We start from the raw sequence: 13,151 nt of genomic DNA, 5'->3' as shown, positions 1-13,151 counted from the left end.
TCTCTGAAATGAGGTATGTCTGAATTCCATATTAGCACCAAAGCTATCCAAAAAAGTAAAGAAGCCTTGGGATAAATCATAGGTGGAAGAGTACAAAATGGAGTTCTTAGAGAGGAAGGATGGTCTTGCTACAGCACTGCTTTGGGACTCAGGAGACTACTTCTGTGCTATCTTCAGCAAAAACCACTTATCTCTGTTCCTCATCTGTAAAATGGAGATAATTGTTTTATCCTGATTTGTTGGTCTTGTCTATTTAGATTATAAACTTTTCAGAACAGAACTGTTTCTTACTGTTCTTGTACGGTGATTTGCACAGTGGGGCCCTGATCTTGATTGGAACCTCTAGGACCACTGCAATACAAATTATTTTGATTATGATCATTAATAATCATATTGATGATAAATAATCAGTCATAATAAAGAGGCAAGGTAACTAACCCAGGGAAAACCCCTCACAGACTATAATTTAAACAGCACTTGCCCTAACATATAAGTACTCAAGAACAAAGCTGTAAGGGTTAAGTTAAAAATATTAAATTGAGAGTAATGTATTAAAGGCAATCAAATTCTACTCTATGTGTATGTACTTGTGTATATACACATAATCCTTAAACACACTTACCTGCTGATCCTGCAAACAATTACATGCTTAGTTTTATGTGCATGGGTAGTTCCCTACAGCAGGGGTGGCCAACCTGAGCCTGAGAGGGAGCCAGAATTTACCAATGTATATTGCCAAAGAGCCACAGTAATACAACAGCAGCACCCCCAATCAGCTCCCCCCACCCAGCGCCTCCCACCCAACAGCAGCCCTGCCAATCAGCGCCTCCCCCTCCCTCCCCACCTCACATCTCCCAATCAGCTGTTTCATGGCATGCAGGAGGCTAAGGTGGGAGGAGTGAGGGCACTGCAGGCTTAGAGGAGGGGGCAGGAAGGGGTGGAGTGGGGGCAGAGCCAGGGGTTGAGCAGTGAGCACCCCCCAGCACATTGGGAAGTTGGCACCTGGAGCTCCAGCCCCCAAGTCGGTGCCTATACAAGGAGCCGCATATTAACTTCTGAAGAGCCGCATGTGGCTCCGGAGCCACAGGTTGGCCACCCCTGCCCTAGAGTCAAGAGACTTCATGGACGGACAGCAGATGGAAAGAAGGGAGGAGCAGGGAATCAACTACCTCATGTCAAAATGCTTCTGAGGGAGAATGTAAACTACTCTCATGTATAAAATTGAAGGATCACTTTGAAGCCAGTCAAAATCATCTCACCAATAATACATTTATCTACAATAATACATTGTAGAAGGAGAAACCTACTACTTTCTGAGAGTACCCCCCCCCCCTCTCTCTCTCACACACACACACACACACACACAGTGAAGTTCAGGGAACATGGAAAATACTTTGAAGAGAGTCCTGGGCATTAGCCCAGCAGCTCCTCCAACTTAGATTTTGAAATCTGTATTCCGTTGGCCCCTTCCTCAGATTTAGAAAAGACCAGAGGGAGCGGTGAGCCTTATATCTGTATTTTGAGACATTTCTTAATCAAACTTTCCACAGCTGATTCTGTACTGATTACAGTCACAGAAACATACAGAAGACAGGCAGCTCAAGGGTACATGCCTCGTAGCTGGTTCCCTACTCCCTGGCTGAGGAATTTCTCCAGCATACAGTCAGTTCCAAGGCATGACACTGTTAGTCTCCCTGCTTCTTCTCCCCACCTTTCCCCCCTTTCTTCCAGGTCTCTGAGCAAAACATAGGAGAGGAGCAACCCTTGTAGATCTTCCCTCTTTGACAACCAGCTGGCTTCTAGCTGCAGGCCACAGAGCCTGCAACCAGAACCCAGCATCTTTCCAAATGTATCAGGTACAAACACCAGTTTCTGAGGTTCTGTGTCTATGCAGCTAAAAGTTGCACTAGCCAGCCACTCTTCAATATATCATTATTTGCATTACACGCAAGCTTATGCTGACATCACTGCTTTTCTGGTTTCACCCAATTATTGAATCTGTGCTGGATTATAATTGCTTACACATACAATATTAGTTTGCATTTTTTCAAGTTGATTCTCATTTTATTTCTTGCTCGTGTTTCTACTGCATAGCTATATTTGCATTTGTAACTGTCACAACACTTCCCCACTTTAATATCATTCTCTATTTTCATTAAATTACTGTTTACTCCCTCCACTGATCCCTGCAAAATCCCACTAAATGTCTCCCCAACCATTCTTAGCAATTTATCAATTACCCTTTGCTAAAGGCCTTAAGTCTGTTTTCAATTCATGTGCAGATTTTATCCAACCAAATTTGAATTAATTTTGAGTATAGGATTTTATGAGACAATATAAATGGCTTCACTACAATCCAGATGGTTCTTGTCAGCTCTTATTTTTAGGCCTACATTAATAGTAAGACTTATTAGCTTTCAGTAGAAAGGGTCAATGCTCTGATTAAGCACAGCAATCAATGTTTTTCCACTGATAGAAAAATGAAGATAAAGCACTAGATTGGGAACCATAGCGATAGTGGCTCTGATTCACTGAAAATACTGTAGCTCTAAGTTTCAAAATATTTCAACAAAAGGATACACCTTTATTACAGTTAAATGTACACAGTTCCCATATTAGAACAGGTAACAATGGACAGAGAAAAATCAGTTTCCACAATATTTAAAAATATAGTTTACATTTTCCAAACAACTGATGAAAAGTTGTGTCTGAAAATTGTCAATTTATTAAAATCAAAATGTTTCATGGAGACCTTTATGTCAGACACTAGCTTTATTTCCTGACACCTCACCTGGCAAGCTGCTGGGGACCCCAGGGCATCAAGGGTCTGCTGCTCCAGGGCAATCCAAATCTAAACAAAACCAATATTTCCAAAATACTCCACAAAAACAGAAACCCTTTCTCCACCCAGTTCTAGCTACAAGTGATTAAATATTCTAAAATATCATATTATATAGATATGTAAATTTTTACATACCATTCTCTAAAGTATTAAATTAAACCAAACCTACATTCATACAGTATTAAAGCTTGCACATTTTAACATTCAAAAGCCAGAATTCCAGATTTCAGTTTGAATAACCAAACTCGCTAGTTAGTATTAATCGCAATACTGTCCAATCAAATGAGCATGTTATTTTCTCAATATTACAATTCACAGTATCTTCTATAACCCTCAGTAAGTGTGAATTTGCAGCTTTTTTTTTTTTTTTTACTTACACTAATTTCACTGTCATTCTAGCCCAGTAGATAGCTGACACTTTGTACATGGTAAAGTCTCATATAAGACAAAGTTGATAATCCGTCAGCATTACCTACTACATATTTAAATACAAGATCTATATTATCTGCCTTTGCCCAGAAAAGTGGCCATGGGCAAGCCCACACCTCCATCCCAAATGCTCAGGCCAAACAGCAACCTTTAGGAACTCCAGCCAGACTCCCTCCCGCCCCCCGGGGTAAAGCACAGAGAGTGAGAACTTCTGATCCCAGCAGCAGCTTCTGCAGCCTCCTTCAAAAGGCTTTGCCGGGGCAACCGCCCTGAAAGTAAAGTTTAAATGCAGTTTTGTTCCAGTTTGAAGGAAGAGAATCTTGTTATGTCTCACAACATTTGCTTTAGAACTTGCAACTTGTCACTATATATAAAAAGAAGACAAAGTTGTCCAGGTAGGAAACGCAGTTGTGGCTGGGCAGGAAAAGATGACAACCAGGCATTAAGATATGTTTGAATAATGCTGGCAGCAAGTTGTAATGATAGGTTGCTCTCAGCTATCCTATGTTTTCACTCTGAGTCCAGGACAATCCATAGTATCTGAATAGAAGCCCTTAAGCATCAGATGGCATGGATGCCTGCCAATGACAGCTTCAAATAGCTGAAAGTAAGATATGATCAGCACCCATTTGTCTCCATGGGGTGTTAACGCTGAATCTAAAGATGAGAAGTTGAATGTCAATATTATTTCACTGCTAATTATTTTGGCAGAATGTGCCTCTCCTACAATCCCAATCCAAACCCCATGACTTCCTGAGTACCAAAGGTTCCAAATGTCCCCTAGCCAGATGCTTGAGTTTCTGGCTTTCCCTTTCCACCCCTCCCTAACAACTTATACAATGAAGTTATGTACCATCAATAAAACTCAGCTGCAACACCTAAGAATGTAAGCACAATATTAAAATAAATTAAACTGAACAAAAAAGGAATACTGTACCAACATCAATTTTCATGTTTAATAAAATAAAAGCTTCAGTTTTTTAATCTACCTGAAAGCTGCTGCAGAATTTCCAAACTGTCAGACTTTGCCATGGAATTTAGAGCCAACTTGCTACAATATACACAGGGCATTGTCTAGAGATAGAGAAGATGAGGAGGAATACACTACTAATCCCTGACTGAGGGTGCCTTGAGCAGAATTCATTTCTCTTGTGGAACCGTAGTTAAATACTTATTTACAAAACTTATCGGCTAGAATAGACTTTAATTATGCAGTTAAACATTTTGTGCAGTCATCTGCGCTCACAGATGGTTCTTGTGCAAAGGTGGTACTTTTAATTAAATCGTGTTTGTTATTGATTTAATTCCAGTTCCCTTTTTGCACGAAAAATTGAGAATACTGGCAGAAGCAATTTAAACTGCAGACTGTTCTCTCCTCAGACTATGGTGCATACTTTTGAACAGCTTAAAAGATATAAGTCTGGCATGCACAAACATTAATAAAAGGTTTAAAACTACTAAAACAATTTGCCCCACAGTTTGGGCTAAATTCTGCCTTCAAATAACTAAAATGGGAGCCAAACATAGGTAACAAGCAACATAAGCACATTCAAGGGCAAAATTTGGCCCTTTGCCAGGATCACATTCCTGACTGAAGATAGATGCCAAGTTTTAAAGTTCAGCCATTTGAGTTATTGGAGCAAAAACATACATGATTTTTTTTTTTGAAAGTAGAAGATTTATTCCAACACTCATATAATTCAATAAAAATTCAATTTATTTAGCTCTAATTCTCATGAAGTATCAACCTTTCAGACCACACAGGTGAAGTTTCAGCCCAAAAGAAGTCAAATTTATGAACTGAAGGTTAATATTTAGAATGAAGCTGCCTTCTCAAATTTAATGTTCAATATAGGAAAATGCTGTAATACCTGTTGGACCAGCTTTAGAGTTATTCAAGAATAATGGAATAAAGTATGTTTCAAATAACTTCAACCATCTTCATAATCAGCAAATCTCAGGAACTTTAAAATAAAAATGGGGTGGGGAAGGAGGAAAGAGGAAGACAACACGAATCCCTCTTCCTCAACACAATAAGAAGTTTATGAAATTAAAGGACACATTTTTTATGTCCAGACCAAAAACTGTGTTAACAACTATATTTGTTCTAGAGTGCAGTTTGACCAAAATTTTCTACCAGAACATAATGTCTGCTGCAGAGATGGTGTACATTTACTTGACCAAGTACATAATTTCTAAACAAAAGTTTGCCCCCAAACCGGCAAAAATAGTTTTAATTTTCACATTTAAATTGTCACTGTGTGTTTTATTATAAGCTTGATGGAAATGGGGTTTAGGAGCATTTAAGTTAAGGGTTTTGGAAAGATTTCTTTGCATCTGGTGGCACACTCATTGCTCTCTGTAGATTACTAAACCATTGCTTCCTAATCCTCAGTCTGTACATGTGTTACAGCAGTACTCAAGCCCAGATCAGAATCAGGGCCTATTAATGCTTGACACAGAACTGCAGTCTAATCAGAATATTTGAGGATTTATTTTTCTTTTGGAATGCACCAGACTGCTGAAGGATAAACTCAGAATACACCTCTCCCTCAGCAACTCACAGAGAATCTCTCCAAAATTTTTAGTGAGTCCTTTAGCTGGACAACACTACAATGCGTTTTCACAGCTGATGAGAACAAGCCTTGAAGAATTCCCCACTTATAACCTCAACGCCAGATTTTCTGAGGTACTGAGTACCCATATCATTTGAAGTTAGTGAAAGATGTAGGGTTTCTGAATCTCTGAATGTTCCCTGAATGTTTAGGAAAATAGGAGGGGGACGCAATCTTCCAGGACTACACTTTAGCTTAGCCCATCTGCTATGAACTTCCTCTTTTCTTTTCTAGAAAAGTTCTTGAGAGCCATCTGATGCTTTCATACTCACAGACTTGACTCTTCCCAGATTCAGCCTCTGGAAACCCCCACCCATGGTCTAGGTCTGTCAACTTCCCAGTTATTGGATCAAACTGCCATCAATATATCCTTCAAAAGCTGAAAATAGCCACACTTACTGCCTGGAGCTCAAGAACATGGGAATTCCTGCATCAAATCAGACCAGTGATCCATCAAGTCTTGTATCCTGATTACCATGACCCAGTATCTGATGCTTCTTTCCTTCATAGGAAGGTTCAAGAAACCCCTATAATATATATTTACATAACTTGCTCGTATATGTTTTTTCCTAGCCTCAAATTTATTCATTGTCATGCCCTGAAGCGTGAAGGTTTATGACCATTAAATGTTTAACCATAGCTAATGTGAACACTCCAAGGTTGGGCTGGTTGCCAGACACTTCCCATGATAGATCCAGTTTTTTGGCTGTGCAAAGTTATGCACAGCTAACCATTCAGACAGAATTTTTCCATGTTGGGTATCAACCTCAGGCTGAATTATTCCAAAAGCTCTCACGAATCTTCCCTGTGACTGGACTCTGCATGTCTCTTCCCCACAAAACAAAATGAGCATGCTTAAGTCCGAGTCTACAGCTAAAGGCAGCTTCCAGCTGCTTCAGGCTGAGGTGGTACAAGACACTGAAACGGAGGTTAGAGAGCCTGTCTCCCCAGCGCTTTCAATGCTCCTCCCCCTGCTGGCACTCAGAAGAGGAGAAAGTAGGCAGATTTGAGTGCAGAGAAGACAAAAGCAGGCTAGGGTGGTAGAAAAGGGGTAGAATGTGAGAAGGAGGAGTCTAGTGAAAGACTGAGCAGGTGAGAAGGGCTTGGAGGGAAGGGGAAGTTGTGCAAAAAACCTGGGGCTAGGAGTCAGCTGGCAGAGAGTAGAAGGGAAACACAGATTGGATGAGGAACTAGGGGACTGTCTGAACAAAGACTGGGACTAGGAACCAGTGAGGGGAAGGGGGACTCACCTGACAAGGAGCTGGGCTGCAGGGAGAAATCTGAGACCAGCAGGGTAAGAAATTGGGACAGAGTGAGGGAGGAACCGGGAAGGGCAGGAAATTGAGACTGGATGAAGAGCCCAGGGAGGGAGATCAAGTCTGGGAGCCAGTAGGGGGAGGTGGGAAGAGACAGACCAGATGAGGAGCTGGGAAGGACTGGCTGGGTAGGGAAACAGGGTGTGGGGAGTGGCAGACTGGAACTTGTACAGCAAGCCTGGAGGGAAGACTAGGAATAGGATGAGAAGACCAAGACATTGAGACTGTGACAAGAAGTCAGGGGAGCAGTAGAGAAACAGGGCAAAAAGGGTCAACCTTGCAGGAAAATTGGCAAGAGAGTCTATGCCCACTAAAGCATACTTCCCTCCACAGCCTGGAATGGACCCAAGATCTAGGTCTCACCATTCCTCTGGTAAACCCAATGGTAGAAAGCGTCTCATCCCACTTTCATTTGGTTCACAGGGGATAACCTACTACTGCTATGAGTTATCCCATTAGCCCAGGTGGTTGAGAATCTAAACATTCCAGCTTTGCTAATTAACTAACCTGTGTATTAATGCCACATGATGGTATTTTTTTTTCAGTTTGCTTTTTAAAAACTGAGGCAATTACACATGTACACACCTATATTAAAAGAACATTAAGGTTGTAAAGTCAAGCAATCAAAAGTTAGAAAACGCCAGAATCAAGCTTTATTCAGCCCCACTGTGCATGCGTTATGATGATCAAAAACTGATTTTCCCCACAGGAACTCTGCCTCATTCAGTACATCAGATGGACTTGCTTTAGGGATGAATCAGGATTGTGTTATAAACAGAGACCTGCCTGTAGGATCCCTGCTTCATTGGTTACAGAACTTGGAAGTGTAACGAATGAGTCAGGGCATCACAGGAAGAGAAAGGAAAAACTTAAGGTTAAAGCATAAAAGAGCTGGATTCTACCCCCGCCTCTGCCACAGAGTTCTTATGTGATGCTGGGCAAATCACTTAAACCAACCTTTTTACAGGTAGTCACTAATTGAGAGTTCCTCAATTTCTGAAAGCCCAACTTGGTATCTTGTGGTCTGACATGCAGAAGTGCCTAGAACCCTCAGCTGCAACTGAAGTCAACAGGAACTGTGCTTTGAACATATTCCATGCTATATTACGTAAAGTATTCTGACAAAATCAGGTTTTAGGTGCTTCAAACTGGGCACCTAAAATTACTGGATACTTTGACAATATCTCTGTGCCTCAGCTACCCATCTGAAAATGGGTATAATACGGCTTGTAATAATATGGGTTTTGTTAGGACCTGAGGCCAATGCTCTAAGAATAATTAAATTCCCTTTAACTTAGGGTTGTTTTTACCTCATCACCAGTTGATCAGAAAAAACTAATTTCGGTATATTACAATTTTTGTTCAAGAGCACTAGCTACAAAGTTATATAGTTTCTTTTATTTCCGTGAAGTATAAAACAAGATAATAATGAAATTACCTTGTAAATTGAGTTAATCAAGGAGTTAACAATACAACTTAACTACAAAGAGAACAGCTTAAGACCAACAATTGGTGAAGTTACTGCATGAGCACAACAAATCAAATCACAAAATTAACATAATTATTAAAGGATTTATTTAATCTTTCTATTCTTATGTGGTTTATTTAGTAACTTATTTTTCCCTTGTGGAAAATATGGGTTCAGGTTTAAATCTTTAGATAATCCAGGTGGCTCAGATCAATAATAAGATTTGCTTTAAATGTAGGTTAGTTAATACCCAAAAAAGTAAAAAAACGTGTACTATATACTTAAACACCTGTGCTATTACTGTTAATGGCTAGCCACACACACAAGGCTAGGATAGGTCTCTCATGGCAGGCATCCCTGCACAGTCCTGTTAAATAGACAGGGTATGTCTACACTATAACTAAAAACCTGCAGGTGGCCTGTGCCAGCTGACTTGGGCTCACCGGGCTCAGGCTACAGGGCTGATTCATGGCAGCACAGACCTCTGGGCTCAGGCTGAAGCCCAAGTCCCTCTCACCTTGCAGGGTTCTAGAGCCTGGGCTCCAGCCCAAGCCCAGAAGTCTACACTGCAATGAAACGGCCTCACAGTCCAAGTCAGCAGGCATAAGCCAGCTGTGGGTGTCTAATTTCAATGTAGACATACCCAAAGAGAAAAAGTATCTGTTCTTTACCTTGCTTGCCTTGTAGAGCTTCAGAGTCATTCAGGAACTGCAGTCTAGGGAACCAGGCAACATTTTCTGTTGCAAGTACCATTACACTAGTGGGGGGGGGGGGGGGGAAGTCACTCTCAGGTCAGCTGACTTATCTGATGTTCTTGGCTTGGTCTATACTACCATCAGTATAACTACATCCCACGCGACTTCTCAGATGATCTTCTGATCAAAATCAGGGGAAATCCCAGGTTTCTCACCTCAAATGCATTTGTCCAATCCAGATCAGGCAATGCCATTCTGACTCTTGATCCACTTACGGGATTCTCCTTTTAGGGCACTGTTTTTAGTCACATCCATAAGTCTATGTTTGTCCCAAATAAGCAACACTGATGGAATAACAAGAAGTGATGACTACCAAGATTACTTAAATACAAGGGGTTGAGATCAACAGCAGAAACTCTTATCAATGACTTCTTGGTTATTGGGGCCTGTTGTCTTCCTGGTCATTACTTAAGACCCATTGTCTTGATTTACAAAAGTAATTCCTTGCCCATATTTAAACTTCAAAAGAGACAAGGCCTCAAATAAAAATTTGCCAAATGGTCACATCTGGGATTCAGTGAAATAATCTTACACCCAGTATCAAGGCTCAGTCAAGCTGTTCAAAGCTACTTATTAAAATCAATAAACCAACTTATTAAAAATATAACCACTTAGTTTCTACTCGATGTCTATGTGACCATATGCATACATGTCATACCTACACTCATCTCATAGAAGTGTTGTGAAAATAAATTCATTAAATGTCTGTGAAACACTAAGATACTTCAGTGATAAGTGCCATCGGAAAGTCAAGGAGAAAAAAAAATTAACAATTCTTTGTCTTCAGAGCAGGGTTTGAATGGTTTCCAGTAAACGAGGCCTGGGGTTACACATTGAACAGTGAGGATAAAGAAAAATACTGAACAGCTACTTGAATGTTGCAAGCTATTTATTTATTTTTATAATCTTCAATTACTGTGTACTTATTTACTTAGTTTCCTAATTGTTACAAAGAAAAATGTTCCCATGTCATTAACCAGCTGAAGTTAGAAACATCAAGAAAACAGTTATTTGTGCATCACAGTGTTCCTGACCTGTATCAGCAAAAACAACAAGGAGTCCCTGTGACACCTTAGAGACTAACAAATTTATTTGGACATAAGCTTTTGTGGGCTAAAACCCACTTCATCAGATGCATGGAATGAAAAATACAGTAAGCAGTACATATATTACAGCACATGAAAAGATTAGAGTTGCCTTACCAAGTGGGGGTGGGGGAGGTCAGTGCTAACGAGGCCAATTCAATTAAGATGGAAGTGGCCTATTCTCAACAAGAAAAGGAGTACTTGTGGCAAATCCTGGATTTGTGCTGGAAATGGCCCACCTTGATTATCATACACATTGTAAGGAGAATGATCACTTTACATAAGCTATTACCAGTAGGAGAGTGGGGTGGGAGGAGAGAAAACCTTTTGTAGTGATAAACATCCATTTTTTTTCATGATTTGTGTGTATAAAAACAAACATCTTCTGCATTTTCCACAGTATGCATCCGCTGAAGTGAGCTGTAGCTTACGAAAGCTTATGCTCAAATAAATTGGTTAGTCTCTAAGGTGCCACAAGTACTCCTTTTCTTTTTGCGAATACAGACTAACATGGCTGTTACTCTGAAACCTATTCCCAACAGTTGACAAGAAGGGGTGAATGTCAGAGGGAAAATTACTTTTGTAGTGCTAACAAGGCCAATGTACTCAAGGTGGACGTCCCATTCCCAACAGTTGACAAGAATGCGTGAGTATCAGCAGAGGGAAGATTACTTTTTGTAGTGACCTATCCATTCCCAGATTTCTTGTCAACTGTTGAGAATGGGAGATGTCCACCTTGATTGCATTGGCCTTGTTAGTACTACAAAAGTACTTTTCCCCTCTTGATATTCATCCCTTCTTGTCAACTGTTGACAAGCCATCCCACAATACCCCCCCCCCGATACAATCAATACAAATGTTCATGGCGAGGAGGTGCACCACCAAACACCAGGAGCCAAGTGGGCAGACACACACAAGCAATTTAACAACTGCAGTGGCTGTATGCCAACATAAGTAAAGTTGACAATTTTATAGTGTTAACATGGCTTGTCTCCAGAGTTTTTTAACCACAGAGTGTTAAACCAATACAATTTAACAAGTACAACTCCCCAGCATGGATGTAGTCATACCAGTATAGCTTCTCCCTGTGTATTTATGAGAATAAGTACTTACAAGGTAAAGCACATTTTTATTTCAATCATAAGTGTATTTGGCAGTATACATAACATAGCCTTTGTTTCACTGCTATAATGGGTAGTAATGCACATGGAGTTTTTTGTGCATGTCCTTTTTATTTTGTTGTTTTTTTTAAACGTTTCTCTGCTTATAAATGGGGGACAACTTCTGCTAAAAAAGTATGCTTTATGCTGTAATTTAAATATCCTCTGTCATATTCAAGAAAATCTGTTGTGGCTATGCTTTTCTCTCACTCCCCTTTTGCTACTAATTCAGAAAAATAGGTTTAATCTGTGAAAAGTCTGATGCTGTAAGTCATGTTCTGTAGAATACTTTGAATAGTTTCCTATCAGCAATGAACACTTGTTAGGAGTGTAGCTGGAACCTCTTAGAGAAGAAAACTGTATTAGAGCTTTGTCATGAAGTGACAATGACTTACATGTTAACTAGGCTTTCAATGTTGGGGGGGTTGGGGGGTAGAGAGAAAGGAAGGAAAGAAAGAGGGAGACCTGAATATTTTTATTTTCTCAAAGTATTCGCTGTTGAAAAACAAAAACAAATAGAGCAAAAACCAGTGAAAGACCAAACTTATTTTCTGTTGACCGTTAAAGTATTTAATGGTTTAATGTGGCTTCAAAGAATTTTTCTATAGTTTCGTAACTGAAGGGCTTCACAAGCAGTACAAAGTAGATAGGAGAGTACAGGCTAAATCACTTAGAAATAAATTACTCAGGACAGCAGACATCATTTGAAGCTTGTTAAGATACACACAGCAAGTATATTATCTCCCAGAAACACAAATAGTCTAACATTACTAACCTACAGTATTATAAATTAGATATCTGTAATGGTACTTGACTTTTATCCAAGTACTTTACAACATTAATCCTCAGAACACTCTTGTTCAGGAGCCAGATCAATATTGTAAACTCATTTTCTGAGACAGGCAAGTTACAGCTTCTCTGTCTGTTTCTCTAAGACCACAGATGCTGTCTTTGTCAGAGTCAGGATCAGAATTCAGCACTTCTTTCTCACAGCATTAGACAACATATCTATCACTTTAAGTCATGAACTGTGGAAAAAAACAGCAGACAAAAACTTTAAAACAAGGCGCAAACTTGAAGTGTTAGTTTCTTTGCTGCCTTTTGTACTTCAGAGACATCCCTTGGTACTACTACACTTCTAGATCAATTTTAAACTTTTTCAGTTAGGGGTACGATATCCAATAAACTAGCAGTACAAGCCCCTACTGTGGGTAAGCTTCTAACAGATCAGACCCAGCACAGAGGAATATTCACTTTCACATTATTATTATTCCATATTTTTCTAGTTTATTGTATGAGAACTTTAGCAGGTTTTCAAATTACTGTCATTTTCCATTGCTTAATTAAGATTCACACACTTAGGCAAGTCTCAACATTTTGTTTTCCTGGGAACTTGTTAGTTTACTTATTTAAACTACCCTCATAACTCAGACCAACATGACTAGTATTCTTTTAGAACATTTAAGTTTAACACTGCATTG

General features: G+C 39.8%; 1 protein-coding gene across 7 annotated transcripts in view; it reads right to left on the bottom strand.

The window, feature by feature from the left end:
• Window positions 1-13,151, bottom strand: part of CRIM1 (cysteine rich transmembrane BMP regulator 1) — a 307,580-nt gene that overhangs the window by 270,262 nt on the left and 24,167 nt on the right. The gene's annotated exons all lie outside the window — the stretch shown is intronic.

Source organism: Caretta caretta, chromosome 3, assembly GCF_965140235.1.
Source record: "Caretta caretta isolate rCarCar2 chromosome 3, rCarCar1.hap1, whole genome shotgun sequence".
Classification (NCBI taxonomy): Eukaryota; Metazoa; Chordata; order Testudines; family Cheloniidae; genus Caretta; species Caretta caretta.
This window is presented reverse-complemented; position numbering and strand designations above follow the sequence as displayed.